Source organism: Ammodytes marinus (genome assembly GCF_949987685.1).
Source record: "Ammodytes marinus genome assembly, chromosome: 10".
In the NCBI taxonomy this organism is placed as follows: domain Eukaryota; kingdom Metazoa; phylum Chordata; class Actinopteri; order Uranoscopiformes; family Ammodytidae; genus Ammodytes; species Ammodytes marinus.
The window spans coordinates 23,904,937-23,932,388 of NC_137214.1; the positions used below are offsets into that span (position 1 = coordinate 23,904,937).

Here is a 27,452-nt window from a genome sequence, read left to right on the forward strand (position 1 = left end):
TATGGACCTCTGCTTCACTGGAGCTGCTCTGTATCCAAGAACAAAACTGTGGTTGTCCTGCATACCAAACATCCCAGATGAGAATGTGTGTTACTGGGTTTTAAACAGGAGAATGACTGAAAAGGGCCCTTAGTAATAGTAGTGCTAAGTAGTTTTTTCCCCTTTTAAACATATCACCACTCACACATATCATCCTGGCATGCAAGAATAATCAGAATAATTCATCCAGGAGAAAATACCCCTAGCTTGACAACACCATATTTATTAGGCATATATTTCTGTGAAGGTTAAGGATCAAAGTGACTTAGACTACATTTGCTTAATTAACAGTTGCCTCTGCCGTTCACAATCAACCCTAGTGGTTGTTTGTTCTTTCCACCTCTGCGTCATGCAAGCTGTCTTCCTTAATATCAGTGTTAACTTCTTCTTCTTACTCTACACAAACACATTGCTGAAATCCAAAGTAGGGCATTAACAAAATCATGTTCATGTATCCATAGTCAGATGCCAAGAGGAATACAGGTCAACTAGTAATCTAAGAGTAGATGAGTTGATCCCTATCAGTGACATAATGCTGCATTTGTGAACTTGCAACTGGTGATGCCACCACCAATCACCAAGTGCCCTTGAGCAAGTGACTGAACCCCCACAACCACCCTTCTACAGAGGCACTTCACTCTAGCTGTCCTTGTGCTCTGGTTTCTCTGACGCTATGCATATGCATTTGTACAGTATATATAGTACCCGGGAAGGCTATGTAAAGAGATTGATCCTTGAACTAAAGCAAAGCCAGAATTGATGAGTACATTGTGGTGAAATGAACCTTCACACACTTTAATATCTGCAAGCACACAGCTACCCAACTGCTTACAAATACTGCACATTATACATAAAGCCTGGGTAAATAACACATCATCACATTTTAATATATAGTAGGAGGAACCTCTTTCTTACACCATCCTATTTTACATTAAACATTTTCATGAATTCCTTTTTAGATGGTCCTCAGCCATTTACAGGGAAAATATACTGCGCAGGTTTGCTCAGGAGACTACATTTTATGTGTTCCATTGGGAGTCTGAATGGACGTGAGTGATGGGCTTGGTGAGGGAGGGGACTTCATTTTAGCGCCTGAATGAAGGTGGACCTGACCTCCCATGTGGGCCCGGAGGACGGTAAAACTCCCAAGCAGTGTAGCAGAAGCACACACAGCAAGTTTAGTGGCTCTGAGGGGTCATTACCCCAAGGAGATGAGCTAGGAACACTGCCAGGCGGAGGCCATTATTGGCGTGTTGGTACATGTGATTATGGTTTACTCTACCATGAAAATCATATAGTGCACTCATCCTAAACTATATGTAGGTCACCTGCTGTATTTACAGACAGTATGGGCTTGTGATTAAGATGAATCATATTTGTATTCAAAGGGAGAGTTCATCCAAATCACATAAAAATACACATTTGCCTATAACCCTAAAAGGCATACATTTGGAGTATTAATTTGTTTGTTTTTTAATTGACATGCAGACATTTCTGATAGACATGTTTGGCAGTGAATGATAATGAAATCCAAATCAACACACCACGATTGCTGATATGGATATTATTATTATGTACTTCCCAGAAATATCCACAACCAATATCCTCAATTAATAAAGGCAGCAAAAGAAAAGTGGCATTTAGAAACTAGGCAGTAAATATGAGACAGTAAAGCATGCTGGGATGTAGAGGAGAGTGTGAAGAAATTTGGCAATTTGTTAGCCCGGATAAGGTCACTACGTAACTTGCAAACAGCACAGTAATGTGCTGCAGTTGGGATGTTAGAGCTAATGGTGGCTGGAATGAAAAAGCTGTTGAACTTAAAATGATGTTCCATGCTTATTATCTCATTTCCAAACAAATTAATTTCATCACCAGTGCCATCATCATAATTAAGACACTGAAGCCCGCAAAACGGAAGGAGAGGTTTCAAAGGGCAAACAGATCCCCCTTTGACGATTGCTGTTAAATTCTGGTGAGGAGGAAGATTATGAGTTGATCACTGCGCATGGTCTTAAAATGAAGATGAGAGGGTAATACAATATCAGTATTTATGGGATAATAAGCGCTTTATTTCTGGTCTAAGCCACACTTAAAAACGTTGGGGACTGCTTGACTCTAGTAAAATAATTTAAAATACATTTACATATTAAAATGATTCACATCACATTACTATTTAATCTATTTCAGAAAGTGACCACTGAGCTTATTTATATTCAGCCATACTGTTTGTACGCCACATAATATGAGTTTGCTTTAACATTGTTTTCACAAACATGTCGGCGGACTATAATGAGATGTGTCAGAAAGCAGGGGGGATTTGATGGGATAGCAAACATCCCCACAGCTCTGCAATGAAGATTACTAATTGTTACTGCATATTGTAAAGGAATTATTACCTGCTGTGAATAACCCCCCTGGCAAGAAGTACATGAAAGCCACTTTCACAGCTTGGAACTATTTTATAGTCTGAAGGAATAAATCCACTGACGAGTCTTTGTGTGCAGAATTTGCACTGCCAACTATTGATGTACATTTTAAGTGCTGTCTCCAAGCCCATAGTGTTTCATCCCCTAGGAAAATCACCATTGTCTTTTTGACTGTGTGCCATATTATATATATGATTATCATATACTATCATTGATATTACTATTATTATTTTTTCTAAATCCACAAAATGGCGTGATGGGAAAAATAGAGTATTTTGAAAATGACCGGGGGACATTAAGGAATTTAAAAGTCCATGTAGCAATTTGAAGAAATCTTCAATTTTCTTTGATGTTTTACTTCAAAAGTAACACAACTCTCACAACGTTGTTGCATTCATCCAAACGTTGCTGACTTCAGTCTTACATATCCTATGGCCCCTGCCCAATAACACACACACACACACACACACACACACACACACACACACACACACACACACACACACACACACACACACACACACACACACACAACTACTCATATTCATATTCATTCGTCTGAGCATTGAAGATACAGTTCAACATGGTTATGCATTTATACCACGTCAGTAAGATCCTACCCAACCTTTTAACTCTGGTTTGCACCAGAAATATGGCGCTGCAGAACCTCTTTTTATTAATTTCAAGACATTAATTAAATCTCAATTGTCCTCACCCACACGTTAAAGCATACAACACCCACTTTACATATTGCTTTGCACAATACTAGTTGATCTTTGTTTTGCCACGCAGACATTATTAAGGTTTGACTTATGTGTGTTTTTAAGAATGTCATATCTACAGATACATTTGTGCACTCTTTATAGATCCACAATATAAAAAAAACAGTCAATCAAAAATCTATTTAGTTTTGGATCTAGTTCACCCATCAAGCTTAAATACCTAAAACATTTTTTTGAGCCACAAGAAAAACATATGACACTAGTGCTTTTTACAGATATCGTTTCACAAGGGAAAATAAGAAAAGAAACTCTATATACTTTGACTATTTACTCCATGCCTTTCACCTCCATCAGTCATATTCAAGTGCATGCTGGTTAGGCCAGAGGAAAGCATAGCTCTTGATAGGAATGCATCATCAGCACAGGATCTCAAGTATGTAGTGTGTGTACTTTTTATTATAATCCAATGTGAATCCTAGACAATATTCAGTCAATAAAGCTTGTTAAAATGGAGATCTGTTTATTCTGCTATTCCATCCTATATCATTTGCTCTTATATTTCCAACATCACCCTGGACTGTCTAAAACAACAAGAGCCTTCTGTACAGCTTTGGTTGTACATTTTTCGTTGTCCACTGTGCTCCATCATGAAACAGTGAAACCCAAAAAGATTAGTGTGCCTACGTAGTTTTGTCAGTCTCACTGATGTAATTGTATTGCCAGTCTCGACAAGACTGCAGCTGTCACACCAAGCTTCCTTTTAATATTGTCACTTGGCGGACATTTCCTGCCTGCACCCCCGTCGCCCCCAAGGTCTTAATAACTAGCTTTAGTTGCTACTGACAAGGATGAATAGTGATGGTGCCAGGCACGCAACTCTCTATGGCAACCTTATCCTTCAAGTTGTCTTTCCCGGCCGTGTTAATTAGATTAAAAGTTGTTTGCACCTCTAGGGAGGAGCTGCAGGCCTGGGCTGGTGCCTAAGTCATTGTGTGCAGACCTCTTAAAGGCTGCCAATACTTTCCTCTTCCTCTGCTGGGGTCTTAGGTTGCTCAAACTGTGGATCAAACATGGCACTGCTGTGACCTGGTGTTTAACACGTGTTTAGCAAAAAAGCAGGTTTAACTTTGTTTGACTTTGAGTGTCCTTTTTCCCAACATGTTTAAATTAGGGATGCAATTGACTTGCTAGCGTTGGCACCTCTAAAGGCTGGTATTCTTTCTTCAGTCATTTCTTTTCCTTTTTTCACCAACATGCTTCATTGCAAGAGATACATGATCTGATTAAGCAAGATGATTACACATAATTAGCCAGTAGTACATACGTGCCAGTAGCTCTTGTTATCTGGCTGCTTATCAGAGCTAGATGTACACTTACATTTCTGATGGATAAAGCAGTACACCAAAGACAATATCCATCATCATCATCATCATCATCATCATCATCATCATCATCATCAACCTTTATTTAAACAGGCAAAACTTGCTAAGAAACAATGTCTTATTTAAGCAATGGCCTGGTAGGAGGTGAATGACCTCCTGGGGGGAAAGGGGAGAGGGAGAGAACAAGACAACACTGTACTATAGCCAGTAAAATCACACATAGACAACAATAACATATTCAACATAGCAACAGAAGTTAGACAAACAGCAGTAACATACAGCATAGCAATAGATAAATGTACTAGATCACGGTGAGCTTAGACTGAAGCAGCTACATGTGTGCTTTATACATTTTGTTAGGGCCTGTTTGAAGAGTCTAACAGAGGTAAAGGATTGTAACTGTAGGGATTTTTGAAGTTGGTTCCAGCTGTCAGCGGCCGCAAACTGGAAGGAGGAACGGCCCAGGGAGGAGTATGCCCTAGGAGCATTTAACAGAATGAGGGGGGCAGAGCGGGTGTTGTGTGTATGGTGGGGGCGCAGGTGAAGAAGCTGAGTTAGATAGGGAGGAGTGAGACCTAGAAGAGTTTTAAAAACCAGCATCAGCCAGTGGATGTTGCGCCTGATGTCCATGGGTGGCCAGTTTACCAAGGTGTAGAGGTCACAGTGATGGGTCCTGTACGGGGCGTTAGTTGCAAAACGGATGGCCGAGTGATAGAGGACGTTAAGCCGCTCAAGTGCTCCTTTACGGGCGGACCTGTAGATGACATCGCTGTAATCGAATAGTGGAAGGACAGTCAGCTGAACCAGGGAGCGTTCACAGAGGCAGTGAATGAGGAGCGGTTGCGATAGAGGAAGCTGAGTCTGGCTTTTACTTTCGACTGCAGAAAGGACAGATGTTCAGTGAAGGAGAGGATGCTGTCAATCCAGACTCCCAGGTATTTGTAGGAGGACACTAGTTCAAGTTTTTGGCCCGTAGCAGTCAGAATGGTACCATCTTGGAGGGGGGGCTTACGACCAAACCACATGACCTTAGTTTTAATGGGGTTTATGGCCAGTCCGAGGGCAGAAAAGCCAGCCTGTATGGAATGGAAGCTCTGCTGAAGTGTTCCCAGTGCAATGTCAGGTAAGGGGCCAGTGGCATAATGAACTGTGTCGTCGGCATAAAGATGGATGGATGAATTGCCAGCTGATTTGATTATGTCATTTATGTAAATTGAGAAAATAACTGGGGCTAATATGGAGCCCTGTGGGACGCCGTTTAGAAGAGACAGGGGTTGCGACGAGATGCAGTCAGATTTCACATATTGGGAGCGTCCAGAGAGGTAGCTGTTAAACCAGGCTAGTGAGGTAGTGGAAACACCGATGGAGTTTAAGCGTTTCAAAAGCTGTTCATGAACTAAAGTGTCAAAGGCCTTGGCCAGGTAGATGAAGACGGCCACACATAATTGCTTGGAGTCCAGAGCACTGACAATGTCATTAATTACTTTGAGAGTCGCAGTTTCGCAGCTATGACCTGTGCGGAACCCAGATTGAAAGTCAGACAGTATGTTGTTGGTGTTAAGGAAGCGTACCAGCTGCGTACTACATCTTATGAACTCAGAAAACGTCTAAGCAGTTCTGCCAATACATATGCAGTTTTTTATGTGAATGTGTATGATTGCTGTATGTATGAGGTGGTGGTCGGAGGGGCCGTTGGCGCTGAATGGCAACCACGCTTCCGTCTGTCTGCCCCAGGGCAGCTGTGGCTACTATCGTAGTTTACCACCACCGGTATGACTGTGTCTGAACGAATGGAACCTGGAACCCTGTAAAGCGCTTTGAGTGTCTTGAAAAGCGCTATATAAATCCAATCCATTGTTATTATTATTATATGCAGTTTTGATTTCCACAGCTACTTTTAAGACGTGAAGTAATATAAGGAGTGCAAATGGATGGTGTTAATTGTTACATAATAACATATTTCAAACATTGGTGGTAGTATTTAAAACAAATTATATACACAACTGACTAATACAAGTGTATATATATATATATATGACAAAACTCATTAAGAAAAATCAATGATGCAATAGGTGATATGTGACTGAGATGCCTTAATTCCACATGTAAGCATTCCATGAAACATTCAAGCTGGTGAAACATGTTTTTATGGGATTTATTCCCAATAAAGCTAATGTTCATGGTATGTGCTTTTGCTGAAATTGGATTTAATGGCATACACACAAGCAATTAATCTAGGTGAAAAGCAATAAGAATATAATACAAATAGCGTTCTATGGAAAGCAGTATAGAGTATCTGAGGAATCTGTGGTAGCCGGATCAACCATGGCATTGACAAAGACAAAGGCGGCAGACTGGACTTCAAATCAATGTTCCAAGTTTATTTCAGAAATTCCAACAGACATTACAGAGGACTTAGTGATAGCATTGAGCTGGGGGGCTATCCCCCAAAAGGCTGTTAGTACATGCTCACACACAGTCTTATATCGGTGTGGGGGGAGTATCAGGTGTATTAATATCTGCAAATAGACATATCGTTCCATTACTTGTGCAACACTAAGTTGAACACACGCCCATCTAGGGATGTTCTACCTCTTCCTCGTGACCCCAACTTTAGACTATCTGCTCGGCAACTCTTGATGAATGGAGACTATTTAAATCTACCACATAGCCCTCCTTTAAAAGCACTGCTTTTACAAAAACGAGATGTTATCAACCATATTTAAATAGCCCAACAGTAATCCAAAATGAACACAGAAACACTCTTTATGAGTGAAGTAGAATACAATGCATAGTTAAAGGCATTACTGCAGTACACTACATTTTAATTAAGACCAACAATTTCAAATGCACCAACCCCCAAACGATAAATGAAATTGAGACAGTGGGGTCTGACACCATAACAATTTCCTTCCTCCTGAGGTCAAACCACCACCCCAATACAGTGCACAACAAAACATGTTACGTGGTGGAGAGACCGGTCGAATAGTCCAGTGTAAGACGACACAGTTCGGCAGTCAGCAGTCAGTCCACTGACGACCCAGCCAGCGTTCTTTCGCGACATCATGCAGACCGCAGGGTTGTGGTGGGCACTTTCACATGGACCCAAGCCTCTCACCAGCGATGACGAAATCCCTTTCTTGGCACGCATCGTAGCAAGCCCTCCTTTCACCCTTGGAATGAAAGGCCAATAGTCTATATTTAGATGGTAGTGGGCCAAGAAGGCCAGGGAACCAACGCTGCAGGTTGTGGCTCCCTCCTCCGATTACAGATGACAACTTTGTTACTGGCGGGTGTATTGCAGCCACACAACAGCCAGTATAGGCATGATTTTGTTGGTTACTAGTCTTGTGGCATCTGTTATCCAAAACTGCAGTGATACAGTTCAGGAAAGCCCACGTTCTACGCTTTTTCTTTGTCTTTTTCTTCTTTTCCAGAGGGTACATGAACACATAGCGACATACCAGCATGATTGCAGTCCAGCCATTTCCGCTCAGCCAAGTCTCAGTCCATGGAACCTACACACGGTTCTTTTTTTGTATAACAACGAACAGTCTTGGAATGGCCAGCTCCTCATGTCCATTGTCATTTTATCCTTTACAGTGACGCCAATTTGTGGTAGCCGGATCAACCATGGCATTGACAAAGACAAAGGCGGCAGACTGGACTTCAAATCAATGTTCCAAGTTTATTTCAGAAATTCCAACAGACATTACAGAGGACTTAGTGATAGCATTGAGCTGGGGGGCTATCCCCCAAAAGGCTGTTAGTACATGCTCACACACAGTCTTATATCGGTGTGGGGGGAGTATCAGGTGTATTAATATCTGCAAATAGACATATCGTTCCATTACTTGTGCAACACTAAGTTGAACACACGCCCATCTAGGGATGTTCTACCTCTTCCTCGTGACCCCAACTTTAGACTATCTGCTCGGCAACTCTTGATGAATGGAGACTATTTAAATCTACCACAAATCCTCACAGGCCAACAGTGCCGAATTGAAGTTGCTCCAACATGCTTTAACGTCCAAACTGATGATAAATATATTGGTTATGGTGCCTACCTGCTACCTCGCTTGCATGTGTGCCAGTTGAAGTAGTCTGAAGGTGGTGCCGAAGCAATATTTTATTTTATTTATCGTACTTCTCCTGTTATTCATTGGTGCTATTCATTACCCCTGCCACAGCTCAAGCCATGGCATACATTGATATGTGGGGAAATGGGTTGTAAAGTGTCCAGGAGTGTTCTGAGCAAGACATGTCGATCCATTGTAAAGAGCAATGCTATCACAATGGAAGTTGGGTAAAGAAAGGAATAAAAGACAAACATGTTGCATGCATGTCCTGCAGTATTGATTAAATAATATGTATGTGTTCCAAAACAGAATTCCATTGTCCATAGTAAGACACTAGTCTGATTTGTAACATTTCAAGTGCATACAATTATTCAGCAAAGTCTGGAGTGATCCACATCAAAGTTCAACATAAATTAATTGGAAGTGAGTGAGCAGTTTCTGAGAATTACTTGCACTGCTCTTGTCTGAATTCACACCCATATTCAGTTGTGGCCATGATTAATGTGCATTATCATTGTTAGTTTGCATTTGTATTGGAATAAAAGGGACACATTTTTACTGGAGTGGAGGAGCTAGCAGTAGGGAGCCGTACAAGTCCTTGTTTACATGCTGTGGATAAAATGCCAAAAACATTTTTAAAAGAGATACTAAACAGCTTGAGATAAAAAAAAATGGCTTAGCTTTTTTGATTACATTTTCAATTTATCTCGACTGCTGTTTGTTTCTTATGCAGTGCAGTCAAATTCTGACCCGCCCTAACTTTGTCATTGACCAGGGATTTATTTGAAAATAATCAAGTTCGCCAGTAACTCAACAATCTCCTTCTATCAGTTGCAAAAGGGAAACCATGGCAAATTGTATAGCTGATAATCACCCTTTCCCCAGTTGCATAGATGGGAACTTTGCTTGTTCCCTCTTGTATGACTGACCTGTAAGTAAAACAAGACCTCTAGTCAGAGATTAAATAATGCTCACAAATGTGACTTTTTGCTCCTTGTGACAAAAAAGGACAATATAATGAGTTCTGGGGGAGAGGCTTTTTGACACTGCCGAGTGAAATCCCTTCACTGAAAATGAAAGCTTTTGGCAGCACATCTCAGTGTCTCGAACTGTATTTACAGAAGAGAAAAAAAGAAAATGAGGAAAGAAGCCATATTTGACCTAGTGCTGTGTCATTGCAACTGCTTCTTGTTTATCTTTGTGTATTTGGCAGGATTGGCTGCATTGTTTACAGGATTATCAGGCATCCGCAAGGACCTGCTATGAATGCAAACTGTGATAATGTTTCTGTCTGGCCAAAATGGAAGTGTAAAACCCTAGCAGATTACCAGTGGCTGTGGCAGGCTAGGGGTGCTGGCCATACCGCAGTGAGACACCAAGTTACACCAAGAGTGACGCAAATGCAATTCTCCCACCCTTTTAAACCCCATATTCGTATACAAATAGTAACAATTAGTGTGTTTCAATAAAAAATGTTTTTAATTCCCAGTCAATTTGAATGGATATGACTATGAGCTTTCACCAGCAAAAGCTAAACTATTTAGCAACAATCTTAGCTATTTTATTTTCCTTTCCTGCAAAATAATGGAATAAATCAAAATGGCCGCAAGGCTATATTATGCGCAGGTAGAGTTTCCAAAAGGCAGACAGGTAAATGCAAAATACAGACAGGAAACATGACTTGTCCACATAACTTCTGTGTTTTTCCACATCTATCTGCAATGTACACGTGTGACTGGGCATGGAAGAGAGACCCGGAGAGAAGGGAAGAGATACAGACAGTGAATTGCTGCCTAGCTTTGAACAAAGACATGACCCTTTGCAGACAGCTTGTTAAAGCTGCGGAAGATGAGTCAGAGAGCATTCCCCTTACAGCAGCCCTTGTTGTTCGGAGTCCAGTCCGGTTTCATCTTGTCAGCCTTGCTCAGGGCAAGAAAAAAGAGAAAACTGCTTCACAGGAAGTCATCTCCATGTCCTCTTCTTGACATTTCCCCCTCAATTAAATCACCTAGCCGCTCCACCATTATTTCCTGTCCCATGATAAAGTGAAAACATTACCAAACTTTACTAAACTACTTTTTTTTCTGCTATTGTTACACATTTCAAAGTCGTAAAGAGTCAGTTGCATGATTTAAAAAAGAAAAGAATAGAAACGCAATAATGTTTTGATTGATTTAAATTGGTTCATTTGCAATTTAGCCAAAATGGATGATTTCAAGTGAAAAATACTATAATGGCCGTCTAAATGGGAGGTCTAAATGAAAGGAAATTTTGATTTACATTTGCTGTGACAGCAGTGCAATCATCAGATGGCAACAACAACTTCATCATCTGTTTAGCCCAGAGCCTTAGCTGTTACTCAAGCATAAACAGGGCAAGAGAGACAGAAAGACACTGCTTCATCAGCCCAGAATGACTTCACTTTTAACTGTAGTGTTTAGATTCTCTTGCAGAGGAAGAATAGTTTGTTCTTCAAATTTAAATATCCTGACATTTTCTGCAAAACATGCATACAGGCTACTTTGTTTAAAAATGTACTTTAGGGTCGACAATATCAAGCTTCAAGGGCTTAAGGCCAGGACACATCGGCCCGATAATCGGCCATCGGAGAGTCTGGAGGGGGCGGGGACACAAATCTGTTTGGTGTGTTCGGTGACGTCGGCCGTCGTAGATGTCGTCGGGCTTCTTTTGGCATCGGGCAGTCTTTCAGTTGAAGCAATTTGATTGGTGGAGAGCTAGCGAATCAGTGAAGCCCGGAAGTGAGGCGGGTAGCACAAACAGCTGACAACATTTTCGCATCGCTAGCCATTGTTTTAATGTGTTTGTTTGTTACGTTCAGCAAGTACTCACATGCATCAACCCTTCTTGACAGCTCGACACCATGAATACGATAGAATACATATTTATATCTATGTTTATGGTCTAGAGAGCTGTACCATCATTTCCGGCTTCCGTATTTTTTTGGGCCACAATATAGATTAGCGCCGCCTGCTGTTATGGAGACATTACGGAAAGTGCAGGAGCGTACGGAAAGTCAATAGTCGGCTCGGTGTGTTCTTGGCACTTTTTTGGCCGCAACGGGCAAACTGGAGCTGCCTGAATCGGCAGTCAGACCGGTGTGTCCTGGCCTTTAAGGAGACAACGTTTTCTGTCCAGCCTGGAATCTGTTATAATAGATAGTGTTTGTACTGTAGAGAAACTAAATGAGTGGGCGGGACTTGATTTAACAGCCTTTTCTTGTACAAGCTAAATCAGTCCATCTGTGTGTGACCGTTTTACCTCTAGATTCGAGAACATCTTATTAACTGACTAATTCCTTACAGTATTGCGAAGACTCATTACACATCTGTGGTATCTGCTGCTGCTGCATTTTTTAATTTTTGACATGTACTGTCGCTAAGCTAAAGACTGAAAATGAGGTAGCAAGTTAATGTTAGCTGATTCATTGGTCAATGTATATACTGTATATATATATAAATATGATTGATTGTTTTGTAAAATTAAAGGTATAGCCTACATACTTTTATCATGTAAGCATAAATTACATGAGTTTAAGGATATACAGTATGATACCCAGAATGTTGGTGCCAAGCAATAGCTATTTGATCACTGATGAAAATAAAACAGAATAAGAAATTAAATTCAAGCACAGTATTTTTCGGATTCTACATATATTCAGGATTTTGCTTATGTTAAAATATACTTATATTTTAATAATTGCTACTAATGCAGAACTATGGTAGTGTATTATGTCTATGAGTTATGATATATTTGTGAATGAAAAGAAATGCATCCAATATTGCATGTTGTGTAAATGGTAAATAGTATGCATTTTAAAGTATACCATGAACTGTATGTTTCATACAATATTTGAATATCTAAATTGCATCACATGCGGATCAATTGTGAGGCCCTGCCAAGGCTCCTCAGTACTCCTGAGTGTCACAGATTGCAGGCGGTTAATATTTCAGTGGAGTGGAGCTGCATTTGGCGACAGCCAAGAAGTTGGGTCAGGTTAACAGGGCTGTTGCGTGCCAGAGCCCAAGAGAGTCTTCAATATTTGATTGCCTTTTTCTTTTCGAGCTTCCTTTAATGCACTTTAGAATGGATCCCCATAGTTGTATTTCCCGACATAGACCCCGATGTGGAGATATGCCTATGTTTTCTATGACATTTTTTTTCCCTTTCAATATATTGTGCTGAAAGTAAAATGTATGTTATGAAGACATTAAAGTAATCTCATAAATATGTTAAAATCAGAATGATTAATTTAACTTTGGGAAATAAACATTACATTTAAAGGCTGCAAAATGCATGCACTAGTGTATATTTTATGAAAGTATTACTTGTATTATATCAGGGGAATTAAGTCAATGTTATAAAGTTGCACAAGTCACATTAACACAGATCCTTCGCCCATGACAGTCGCATGTATACAAGTTTTAGTTTTCATCAGCCAAGTCATTTAATAACGTGTATTGATGATGATTTAAACCAAATGATACAAACAGGGACAAGACACTATGTTGTGTTGTCTGGACATAGTAGTTGGTCTTGGATTTAGTAAGCTGTTTGGATTCATTTATTCAAATGTCTCATTTCCTGTGGATGGAAATGTGAAAGCACCCAGGGACACATTTTATTTGAACAATAAACTCAAATCTGCAGGGTCTCAATTGAGAGTAATGTGACACACGTCCCTGTCACCGCTCAGATTGTGATCTAGGACACTGAGATCATGAAATTAAATAGTGTTTTTTGTACATTTGAATGTCAATGTAAAGATGCACAGCTGAGTATAAGTTTTACAAGAGAATACATCCATTATTTTACATTATTTTATAAAAAAATTACAACATTTTAAGCAGGCAAAGTGTTCTCTCGTAGTTTCTCCTTACGGTTACATCAGCAGCTTAGATCATTTTGCCGACCTTTAAGGCTGCTCAGACATAGCAGCTCCAAATGTGGTGGAAAAATAGTGTTATTTTTCAAAAGGGTATAGCTTTCCATTGGCTCTCCTACAGGACACTGGAGCCACACTTTTATAACATTTGCAGATGGCAGAACCTATAGTTCAGTGACCACATAGCACACCAATATTTAGGTCATTCAATTATAAAGATAAATGCATTTCTATTTTATTATCTTGTATTAGTAGTGTTAATCTATGAACTGTGGTATCCTACAGAACAATGACATACAGTGAAATTAAATTACTGAATCCATGTCCTTTGATTTATTTAACACTGCTTTAATGAAAATGTAGAGCAAATGGTAACAATATTTTCTGAGGCCCATTTTCCAAGAACTCTGAGTTGGTGAGCCGTTTGTCAGTGTCAAATAAAATATAACAAAAGGCTATGATACAAAATTTGCTTTTTTTGGGAGCTGCTTCTGCATCTGCCGTTATTCATGAGGTATGCATTCAATGCAGTCGGCTTTGTCCTGCAGCAAGTCATTCAGCTATTGCCTATGGTTTGTGTCAAGGAGTTGATCCGTTAATCAATAGTAAAATACCTAGAGTTTTGTATTATTCCGCTCTTCAAATCAGAATAAAACACATTTTAAAATACTGTCCCTTTTAAAATAGAGGAGTTAGTACAGTAATCCCTCTGGAGTGCAGATTGTGGCGATGGCTGACTTGACTGCAGGTGAATGATGGAACCTCATTCTCAAGATACTCTGAAGATAATGGTTGTGAAGGATTAGGGGGTGGGCTGTGCAATACTTGCTCTGTAATGGCAGGTTGGCACAACAACAGGTTTAACAATGATATTTAAATATCAGTATCCACCATCAAACTAAGGGGAAAAGGTTGGATTGGTTTCGATATTCATAATGTATGAATGACAGCTTTTATCTGTTAAGGTCTGACAATAGTGAAGAGATGAAGGAAGTGGAGGAAAATATGGTCGAGCGGGCAGATAAATAGTAACAAGTAAACCCATGAATTTATATTAAAAAGAGGAAATAAACTCTTGGAAGCCATTACTAGTGACATGTTCTTCCTTTTTTACAAAGGTCTAACCACATTACGTTGGGCAGAGTGTGTCAGCTTTGGGAAGCTCAAAAGCCATTGTGTTTGGATTCCAAAAAATGGAAAAAAAGAAAGACCTTCTTTGGCTGCAGTTATACAACATATAAATTAAACTTAAGCTTGAACATTCATGTAATAGCTGTTAAATAAATACAATTAATATTTAACAGTTATACTATGGACATTTGGCTATTCACCTTTTTTATCAAATTTCTAACACTTACTTGGAGACTTGCTTGCTTCTTGTACCTGAGTGTCATGTTATGTGACTTCATTTCAGGTCCTACACTAAAAGCATATACCTGTATAACAATTTTGATAATAATACACTGTGCAATCGGAGTGAAACAATAATTGTATAATATGTGTCATGTTTTGAAAGCTATACATGAAAGAAAGCATGGGAAGCAAGGAACATGTTTATCACCGGCCCTTTCTTATCCTATAGTTCCATCTATTCCTTCCAAAGAGTCATTTGTCCAGGGCTTTCTTTGTTGTCCTATCAGAGCAATGTCGTGCGGCAAATTGTCTCCCAAGGTGCAGCCCGTGTGGTGGGAGATGATGAAGAAGAAAGTGACAAGATTGTTGCCCTAAATTGCTATTGATTCACTAGTTTGAACATTGTTTTGTTCTTCTCTAGGAGGTTAAGAGTCTAGAAGTGCTGAGGTTCAAAGGGAGGAACTGTCCACCAGTCTTAATTCAAAGTGATGTCGGTTGTACTCCGTCATCCTTCTTCAGTTGTCCATTTAGTGGGAAATTGGAAAGTGAAACACGAGCAGATCATAGCTTATTGTCAGGAAAATGTCAACTCATCATATCACATCACTCATTTTGGGGGTTGATGGAAAAAGTGTAGTTATTTTGACTCTTATATTTCCTATATGTAAGCTCTGTAGCTTTGCTTTTTTTATAATACATACAAGCTCAGTCCAGCTTCAGTCCCTGAAATGTGAGTAAATTGGATCGGGATAAAGGTTTAGAGCTATTGATTCCAAAACAACGTACTCTATAATGTTTGTTCAACAAATATTGATACAAATACTACTTGAAGCTCACTACCTCAAAGTTATTGACTAAAATAAAAAGTGAGCCTCTGCACGCCCTGCAGACAGCGGACTTTGGCAAATAGCTTATGACAGATTATGGCTCCTGATCGATAAAGATGCCTCATAGTTTATAAGAAAGAAGGAGGAACTATCAAAGGCTATGTCCCTTTGAGTTATATCTCTCAACAAGAACTGAACAAACATTTGTCAAAAACTACATTGCTCTTAATTGAGGCATACTATTTATGTAATACTTCCTACCTATTAAAGACCCCCTAAATTGCTTTCAGTCCTGGATATCTACAGGAATAACAATATTGCAATGAGTATTCAAAGATGCACTCAAAGTTTCAAGTTTGGATAATTCGAATCAGGCCAGTGTTCAGATAGGATTATATGTTGTGATGTTATATGACTGGGCATTTGTTAGAAATAATACATGCTTCTAAAAGACATCAGAATGGTTCCCTGCATGAATTGGAAATTACCCCGCGAAATGGCTTCTTTGAGCTCATTTAAAAGTGTCCACATGGCGGTACACAACATCTTTCATATCTTGTTTAATAACAGTGGGAGAGAAAGCCAGTAACAGCTGGTGTCATATTCCACAAGCCCATATTTTATGCTCATTTCTCTTTCATGTCATCCCACCTCCTCGTTTCTCCTTGCGCCTCTCTCTCTCTCTCTCTCTCTCTCTCTCTCTCTCTCTCTCTCTCTCTCTCTCTCTCTCTCTCTCTCTCTCTCTCTCTCTCTTTGACTTCCACATTAAAATAATAACAAATAGTCCACAGCCATGGCAATGGAAGTTTTCCATCAACTTGAGTGCATTCCATCAACTTGGGGTCATTTGCATTTCTTAAACTAGACAAGTGCAATGCATTATGCAACAAAGGCATTTCATTCTGTTTCTATGTCTCAGGCTCTTCCTGTATCAAGTGAATGTGAACCTGTGCAAATTATTAGCACATGGATTTTTTTTTTATTTGTAGGGAGAGTGGCCTAAGTTGTGCATTTTGGAAGTTGTGCCACCCCTTGTTTCTAGAAAACCGTGGAAGAAATTGGAAATGTGACCACATATTTAAGAAGAGCCATCCATTTGACTCGTCCTGTAAAGAAGGGAGAGACAAGGAATAAGATATAAGCACATTTAAGCTCAAAACACTGTGTTTTGCCTTTCAAAGTAAAATTTCCATGATCAAGGTTTTTTGATTATTGTGTCTGAACAATTATAGACAAGTTTGAAAACATTTGACACATGTTTTAGTGCTTTGGTATGCTACATTTTCAGTCTATACAGTTAGCACGATGTCAGCCCTAAATTGCTGCATCATGCTTATTATCCAAATTTCTGGGGATGGGGTGATTTGTGCCAAGGGGCCTGGGTGAGTTATAAGTAAGTAAGTAAGTAAAATGTATTCATAAAAGCACATGTATGACAGTTTGCACTGTCCAAAGTGCTGTACATAGTGCATTCAGTAGGTAAACAATGAAGGTAAAATAACGATAACCAAAATAAAAGACGTAAAGCCCATACATCCACATAAACACAGATAGTAGTGCAGAGGTAAGATAGTTAATGGGGAGGAAACACCAGGGTGTACATATGGGTTTTGAGCCTTGATTTAAAGGCAGAAATGTAGGGGAATCACATTTGTCAGGTGGCAGTTGGTTCCACAAGCACGGAGCAACTAGTGCAAAGTACATTTCTGAGAGTTGTGCCAGTGGCATGGCTGTATACGCTGGTCACCAAAAGAAAGTGATTGTCTACAGTAGCTCAGAAGAGAGTGACATCTCAATTCCACTTAACGACACCACTGATGAGAGTTCAGATGGCCAGAAAGATGATGATGGTGACTTTGTCATTGTGAGCTTTGCAGGTAAAACCATTAGATCTGCTAGGCCTTGTTTAAGAAAATTGTCCTTCAATCTTTGTCAACTATTTACTTTATTTACTTTAAATACACCTTAAATAAGTGATTGTCTTATGGATTTGCCTTGCATTACAGTTTATGAGATGTATAGCAATGGCACAATTTACCCCATGGTATTCTCTCCAACCGCACAACTTACACCACACCGGGGGCAAGTTGTGCATCAAGACAACTTTTTTTCCGAAAGCTATATTTCTTTAACAGTTTATTCCAGATCCAAAGTTTTTATTGCCAGGGATGCACAACACCCTCAGATATATGTACATATTTGAGTTGGAGACTTTACTGTCAAGGCCTTACTTTAAAGTCACTTTGAGTGAAAAGTTGCACAACGTAGGCCACTCTCCCCTATATGTCAAGTGAGTCATGGGAGTAGTGCCAAGTAGTGTCACAAAAGTAAAAGTGTTAGGAGGGTAATTTCTGGTACGTATTATGTTTGGTGGTAACTAGAAGTGTCATCACTGTTAAAAGTAGCTGCTTTTGTCCAAAGTATCATCCCCCCTGTATTGTGGCTTGGTAACATCAAATGGGTGATTTGGGCTGTTATAGCAGATGAATGGTTGATTAGGGGCGACTGTGGCTCAGGTGGTTAAGCTGGTTGGCCAATGATCCTAGGGTTGGCGGTTCGATCCCAGCCCGGCCACTTGTGTCATGGCCGTTGTGTCCCTGGGCAAGACACTTCACCCACCTTGCCTCGTGTGAATGTGTATGACTGCTGTATGTTTGAGGTGGTGGTCGGAGGGGCCGATGGCGCTGAATGGCAGCCTCGCTTCTGTCAGTCTGCCCCAGGGCAGCTGTGGCTACGATGGTAGTTTACCACCACCGGTATGACTGTGTGTGAACGAATTGTCTGGAACCCTGTAAAGCGCTTTGAGTATCATGAAAGGCGCTATATAAATCCAAGCAATTATTAATTATTATTATTATTATTAGGATTGGACACAGTGCTTACACATGAGTGTTCAGCCTGAGTTTGTTACCAGAACACCTGGAGTGTGCAGTTAAACAGGACTGAAAGGCAATTGATCATTTAGGTATTTTAATTAATTTTCCCCAAGCTGCTATCTCACAAAAATACATGTTGTACCCGCAAACTAATTCAGAGGCCTTCAATAAATCACAGAAAGAGGTTGAAAATATAAGATACCAGATTAAGTGCAACATAATGAAAAATGACTTAAGTCTGAACATATAGTGGGATCCAGCAGAACAATCATTCTAGCTTTGAGTGTACCAGAGATAAAAAATGTTTTAATTGCAACTGGTGACAATGACAAAACCCTGAGATGGCTAGTTTCAATCAACATTAATCTTTATTAGTCTCTCCCTCTCCAGATCAAAGGCCTTTAAAGCCATTAATGATCCAATCCCAGAGCCCCTTATGGGCCAGGAGGCTGCTTCTCCATGACCTCTGATAGAGGTGACAGTCCACATCACTAATATGGCAACTCTTGAACTCTTTCCAGTCCACTCTTCCCCCAATAGCACAGGAAAAAATGTTCACCTGTGCAGTGCTCAGTCGAGTGGAACCTAGTGACTTTTAGAATACAAATAATAACTGTATGCATAGAGCAAAAATCCACGTTACGTTAAAGTTAAAATTGAAGGTGTTTTTAAAAGGCAATGGAAATAAAAACAAAACAGACAGTCAAAAGACATCACATTTTAAAATAACACAGTTAACAGTTTGGTGTATACAAATCCATAAAACAAATGCATTGAAGACATTTTTTCTTATCATTCAGTTGCAGAATATCTTCTGATATTGAGCTTTCACATTGGAGAGGCCAGTCAATAACTGAACTTTACAGTCTTGTGTGTGTGTGTCACTCTAACGCACAGGTACATCTGCGTATCGTCTGCATAACAGTGAAATTGGACACCATGTTTTCGTAGTTTGATCCAAACAATAGGTCCTCAGCAATACACCCGCCAAGTGTGAAGTAGATCGGATGAAAGGTTGGCGAGAAAATCAAAGGGTAGACACACACACACACACACACACACACACACATATACGGTACATACATCTTCCTTTATAATATGATGAGCAGCTCCACTCAACATTCATTCACTCCCTTTCTGACCCTTTCTATTTAACTCTGTATTTCACTTAGTTGCCTCCTGCCACACCAGCTCACTCTATCTATCTTGCTCCCATTCAGTCAACCATCTACACTTAATAGAGAGCAGAATATATTTTAGTATTTATTTATTTTTTAAAGCGATATTACAGCATATGCTTTGTACAGAACATGATTTGTTTACTTGAACTTGCACAGTTTTATTTTCCCAAGTGGCGGGCCAGCATATTGAGCATATCACATTTGCTACTGCTTCAAGAGCATACATAATGTTTTTGAAGGCAACACAAGGAAGTGAGTCTCGCGCAAAGAGAATGTCATGGACCCTGATGTTTTGAGAGCAGTGATACGTAAGACCCCAGAAAAGTAGTATCTGGGGTCTATAAACTGAATATAAAAGTTGCAGATCTGCCTCAACTTCTGTAAAATAGGTTGTATTTTCTTATGACAGCCAAACGTATCAGACTTACTCTGTGTTTTCATTGGAGCCATATATAACAAATGCATTCTGTATTTGGATCTGCAGTGTCATATAAGACATGACAGCAATACTTTAAAAAAAAAGATTTACATAGCTCTAGGCAACAGGATGAGGTACGGCAAGCATCATGCTTTGTTCACTGTTATTCATAAACATGCAGTGTTGAATTTGTTGGTTGAGTATACCTTGTGTAGTATGTCATCTTAAATTTAAAGCAGTATTCTATATGTCAAGTTTGTTTTGTTTTTTCACTGTGAAACTGTACCTTATGCACATACATCATCCGCATACGATGTTCACCTAACACCTACATTTCATCACAATGGTTGATAATACTGTTTATCCTCATGAATTTGATAACTGTGTTCATGTTTAATGTAAATGTGCTATGTTTGATATGCCTCTCGGTGTCAGTGTAATGAGGTTACAAGTTATCCTATTGCTAAAAGTTACAGAATCAGGCAAGAAACACTGAGTCTAAAGGAACAGTAAGCATGTGATGGTTGTACTTTGGGTGTAAATATTGGGGGATTAATATGCATTTATAATAAGCAATGTCAATTTCAATTTGACCAGCTTCTTTATCTATAGTTAACTCAATCAACTCTTCCAAAACATACATAGTTGGTGCTAATCAGCCTCATGAATTATTTCAGCAAATTGATAGAGAGAGCACAGTATGCATATGAGCAGTGTGACAGCCTCTCTGATTTATAATTCAGGTTTTGGGGGGGATTAAACAAACGAGGGAGAAAAAAAGTTTGCTAACTTTATTTTTAATAATTCATACAGACTTAATAATTTCCCTCATAATATTGTTACTCGCTGGAGAAGCATCATTTATATTTAATAGTCGGGACTAGAGATAATAATTAGGCTTACTTTAGTATTAGTGAGTATTATATGCATTGGGTTTGTGTGTGTATTGTAATTTTACTCAACATCACTGTAAATGCCATAATATGCCAACTGGTCAAGTTACAACACAATACACAAACAATTAGCATTATGTTTTAGTTTTTTTTCAAAACCTGACTGGTGAATATTCTAAAGGCCTTATTTGGTACCACAAATACACTTTGAAAGTTATGCTGTGAAAATTATGTCATTGTCAAAACAATGAGGAAATGTTCTGCCCACAACAACCTAATTCTTGTCTCCAGAGTCAGTCTTACTTTTTGCAGACCTCTCCTCAACACAGCAATCTTCCAACAATTCACATGTTATATAATAAAATAGAGCTTCCCAGTCATAAAAATGTTGCCAGTGAACATAATTCAGGCAGCTATCAGTAGTCCTTCAAAACATTGTATGCAAAACAAATTAGCTGTTTATAATTCATTAAAGGTAAATCAGTGTTATAGGAAATTACCTAAATTAAAGTTGTATCTAGTCTTTTCCATTTGAAATACTTTGGCAAGTATTGCAGTCTTGCTCTTCCCTAGCCTTATTTGATATTTTAAGTCTGACTCCAACAGATGGCATCCACTGGTCTGGTTCAGTCTAAGGAGACAGATGCCTTCTCCCCTCCATCTTACTTTAAGGACAAAGGGGACATTTTTTCTCTCGCTTCCCCAGGGCTACAGCACGCTCCCCTGCCAATCAGGAATCAGTGATTGAATTAGTGCCAGGTCCGCTAGCTGGCGCTTCCGCTGGACGACAGGCTGATCCAGAGTAGAGATTAGGGGAGTGTGAAGTTCACCCTCCTTCAGAACTCCTCCCATGCATCTCTTTCTCCCAAGCACTCAAAGGACCCTCAGATGAAGAAAGCTCTTGCCTGACAGGCCCTGAATCGTTCACCCTGTGCAGAATGCAAACTAGGCGGATGCCTATCTCTTCCTTCCTTACTCTCTAGGAAAGGGGACAAAACATAGATGCTAGATTCAGGATGCAGTAGCGGTTATCATGCAATTTTCTAAAGAGCGCTTGGAATTAAACTGAGTATGCAAGATAAGACTGCGACCAATAAATAGCCTATAGTGTGGAATTTCATGGCACATGCTTACAGATGCCCTTTTTTTGTGTGTTTAGCTCATGATGGTTCCCCGCAATTTGGTGTATCAAAACTGTAATATTAAGATGTCAGTTCAGTTCAATTACAGATGGTTAAACAGATAATATGCAGTAGGCTATAATGTGTGTGTATATATATATATATATATATATATATATATATATATATATATATATATATATATATATATATATATATATATATATATATATATATATATAGTATATACAGTATACTGTTTATCAATCTTTGTTTGTCTATATATCTTGTTATTTTGGCCAAATAGTGTCGTGTTTGTTGCTTTTCATACGAGGACAGCTTGCACACAGAAGACCCTTCTTCCACTCTAGCCTAGAGGAGATTTTGCAGATGTTTAAATCCAGAAAGTCTAGTGTCACGCAGCCAAATATATCATGCCGAGAGAGAACGAGATAAATGCTGCAGAGAGCAGAGCTACAAAACACTCCCTGGCTTGACAAACAATTTAGGCAGCATCAATAATCCAACATGCTTTCCCTGTCCAGTGCCATTCCTCAAAACAAAACAAAAAAACAGAGGCTTGTCTTCAATGTTCTATGGTTCAGCAATGATTTAAGGAGAAACATGAGAATGATAAAGATGTCAGCTCACTAAAAGTCCTTATGTAAGCTCTTCAGGAAATACAGGTGCTTTGACTTTGTCTGGCAAGTTTTACAACCCCCATGCTGGTCAGGGTCCTTCACTGGAAAAATACTATGTACATGTTATCACATCACAATGACAATTTAAGCATTTTTGTCGCTATAGCTATTTTAATTTTATGGTTTAGATAGATGCTACCAACTAAAGAGGTTCTCAGTATTTTCCGACTAATATGCTTAATAAAAACATCTTAAAAGATTAGAAGTTGCATACTGAATCTGTGACACAAATACCACTTTTATTCAGAGGTGGTGATATGTCTCTTAGCTGAAAATTGTATCAGAATGAACAGTAGGGACTTGATGATCCACTCTCATTTCTAAGATGTTCTAAAGCTACAGTTCTCTGTGGACCGTGTACGTTTAAGAATGTTTATCTGATATATCATACCCTTTTGATGATCTTAAAACATGTGGCTGCACTTTTTCACCTCTTGCTATGCAACAAAGAAACAAAACTGTGGGATAACAATTGCATCCAATTGTTGTAATTCCATATGTTTAGCAGATTATGTTCTCTGAGTTCTGAAAACGTTGGTATTTGTGTCTGTTTTTTTCATCATTAAGTGCCTCTTGTATCTTTCAAGAATGTGAAAAGATGATCCATGAGCCATTTAACACGATGCATATTGCCCTGCATTACTAATGCTAACACAGACAGCTGTGGTAGTGTTATCATTTGCAATTCAGAAAAAAAGGCAAACGTGTTGCCAACATCTGTGGGTAATGTGATCCAGGCCAGGATCCCAGTATGATCATATGCATTATTGACCACTGCTGTCCTGTGTCCAGTCTTATTGACCAAGATGTAAACTGAGATGAAGATGAAGGTGAGGAAAGAAAAATGAGACAGAGAGAAGAATAGGGTTACTGGCCTGTTGGCCTTCTGAATCGTCAAATATCTCAATATAAATACTTCTAAAATTGGGGGGAAATTGGGACAAATTGAAACATAATCCCAACACTTGTAATGCAAGTGAGGCCAGACAGAATGTACTGAAGAACGAGCCTTAACGCTTTATCATACTGCAGTGCACATCCGTTGTGGGTAGTACATCAAACTGCAAAGAATCAGGGTTTAATATTTTGTTCTCATTTGCACATATAGGTAAACGTATCATTATAATATTGTGACAAGCTGGTACCGACCATGACAATCAGCAGCTGTTAGAGCTTTACCAGTTATGGATTTGCTATTTCGAGTTCCAATGCTAATACCATTTCCATGGGGCGGTTTAGAGAAATTCATCTATTTAAAGCAACGTTATGATTGGACTAGTTGGAACTGATGTGCATTGCCACTAAACCTCTACTGACCCTCAATCATTCATTACTTTACTAATTAATACAGAGTGAAGCTTTGAATGTCTTGTGTGAGATAAGTAAAAACAAGACCTACTCTGTTGCCTGCAATGATTACAGTGGACTTTCTCAGAGGAGGGAACATATCTGCTGTACTCATTAATTTCTAAATTATATACAAAATAAAATAAACACAAAGTGACTTGCACAACTACTCTTTCAATATGATAATGTCACGTTGATCATTTGACCTGTTTTCATTACACTTATCTTTCTAGGTTTTAGCCTGTACTTTACATACATTTGTTTATTTGCTTTTTCTGTCTTTTTGTGTGCAATGCGGTACTTTGTCACTGGTAATTAATTACAACTTCATCAAGAGACGATTTGTCAGTGCTAAGCTAATGCTAAAACCATCAAAATGGAATCCATTTCCAGAGAGAGTTGCACTGGCTGCTGAAAGAAACACTTTCATTCCAGACTAGATGTGTACTTTTGTGTATGTGCACTGTTCCAGCCCTATCCTCCAACAATCAATTTATTGGAGTGCTGGATGCACTTGAGTGATGGCAGTGCAAAAGTAGTGACACTCAGCCATCACGCTATGAGATCATCGAATGATTGCCTCAGAGAAATTGCTGTATCTTCAATGTATTTTAGAATATCGCCCATCCCTGTCTTCTTTCCCTGTACTTGCTGCTTGCCAACACTTGAAGAGTTTTCTTTTGACTTATCTTATCAGTTTGTGGTTCAGTGCGATTCACAGTTCCGTGAAATGGCTGTTCAGTCCTGCAGGACGCCCATAGTGGAAATTCCATTACCTTTTTTAAAGATCCTAACCTTAGATTTAAAGTAACCTGCAGACTCTGAACACCTAACAAACTCAACACAATATTTTTCCTTGGTTATAAGGAACATTGACATGTGTTCTACTTGACTGAACTTTCAAACTAAATTCTGCACCTACCCCATGTGGCTAAATTAGCACATTACTTAGACCACCATACACGTTATCACTCTTTATATCCCAAACAAGGTTGCTCCCCAACTGGTAAATGACTAAATGGCTGGCATACATTTTTATCTTTAAGAGTTTTGGGGGTTGCAGCATGTTTTCCTGTCCCTCCATTCTGACATCCTTTAAACCAGCCTGGGTGTCCTCCATCAAAGGACATCACACAAAGGATTCATTCCCCAGAAATAAAAGTTTCTAAACTGCTCTCTGTCATGTGAGTGATGGCAATTATGAATAACAAAGACCAGCTATGGAAGGAACTAAAGTCCTTGAGATCACTTTAGAGGATGGCAAAGCTGAAGGACTCAAATTGGAACCCTATTAGTATTTCATTAACACGCCTTTTACCTTGTTCTCTAGTGTAGCCTGGGTAATTAAAGCTCTTTCGTATTCTCTCTCAGACTGCGAGAGGATGTGCATGGAAGGCGATTCCTTGTCGAGCTAGAGCTGGAAATCACAACAGCCTACTTATATTCTATGGGCATAAAGTAAATCCCACCTGGATCGTTTGGCTGTGACGCTCAGCAACATGTACTGTGTATTTGAGTTATTGACAAAACTGCTTTACACAGTGGTTAAAAAGATCATAAGTGGGATCAAGTCCAAATTTTAGACATATGTTGGGGCTACCCTTAATTGCGTTCAATAAAACATTTGGAGAATTTTGCCATAAGGGGGCGCCATAAACGGGGAAATGTTATATATCCTAATTGGCCAAAGGAATTTTCTTAAAACTCAAGGGAAACCATCAAGGGGCATACCCGAGTCTATATAAAAAATATGGCCAAGAATTAGTAATGTGGGCGGGACTTATTAATAAAATTAGATTTTTTGTTTTTCCATCAAAGAGTTTTGGCGCAAATGCTAATCTCAGCTAGCATGTCCATTGGCATTACATTGTGTAGTTAGCTCCGGCCGCCATTTTGTCAAGGCTGACAATCTGCTTTTGCTCATAACTCGCCAACCAAACATCGCACATTCAACAACTTGACATCCACTTGTTCTGTGAATTGACCTGCATCGTTCCACCGTGGCAGTTTCGCGAAATTCATCCATAAGGGGGCGCCAAAAGCACACAAAATGAATAGCTTGTAAACAGCGATACCTATACAACTCCCACACCGAACATCCCACGGTCAAAAACTTTATATCCACAGATTCTGTGAAGTGAGCGGCCGGCGCAGGGGTTGACGATGAGTTGCGTCGGAGGCTTGGCCCCCTAATAACTGCTTGCAGTTCTAGTTATTATTGTGGTTTTTTTCTTCAAAGTGCAGTAATGAGTTGTGTCTTGCCTCTCTGAGTACCATGCTGTGCTGTATTATTATTATATTAATGGATTCAACCGCTAAAGTCAACCACATCAGGGGAAAAGGATTTGATATTGAATTAAGACAGAAGCAATTACTCATTGAGAGGGGAAATGTCTTTTTTAAGAATGATCTCAGTCTTAGGGGTGTGATGTGTTTAAAAAAAAAATAATCTCTTTATTTAAATCTAGGAAATGTGCAAATATCCCAGGGCAATGTGAGGGGGATGGGGGAAATAAAGTGATGACAAGGGTTAGCACCAAGGGACTGTTGATTTTTTCACTTTTGTATTATGTGTTCATAATGTGGATGTTGATTCACTTTGCCCTGGTAGCGTTCCTCCTTATTGAGATGCAGGGTCTGAAAACAATGTAACAATTGTTGCCACATCATACAAAATATCCATGTTGATTAATTGTTATTGTTATAGTATTAGTGTATGTGATTGGTTTGATTGAATTTGCTTATTAAGTCACATGCAAGGTGCTTATCACCCATAAACACCACAAAATAATTACTCAGGCTTATCGTAATGACCTTTGAAGGTAATGTTCTGTGCCGCATCGCCTGGCTCCGAGTTCTAGGAAGGGAAGCTCACAAAATTCCATACTGCACTGCCAATTATGAATAGTAATCAAGTCCCATCCCAGAATCATTAATATCAGTGCAGACCCTTATACAAGGTCCCAGCTCCTCACATGAGGCACAGTGCAGAACCTCACCAATCCACCATCCTACATACACACCACCTTCGCCCAATGTCTCAATTCCCTCTTTTCACACTCCATCGAAAAACTGCCCTCTAAATGATGTATGGGTGAGAACAGGTATGCGGATGTCATTTTTCACCATATACACTCACTTTCCTTTTCCCACATTGGTTGCTGGCTGGGCTGAATGGGGA

The 27,452-nt window shown here is 39.4% G+C and overlaps 1 protein-coding gene across 1 annotated transcript in view; it reads left to right on the forward strand.

Annotated features, from left to right (window-relative positions):
- lingo2 (leucine rich repeat and Ig domain containing 2) overlaps nucleotides 1–27,452 on the forward strand; it is a gene marked incomplete at its 3' end in the record, with an annotated part of 143,016 nt that overhangs the window by 65,169 nt on the left and 50,395 nt on the right. The window lies entirely within an intron of this gene.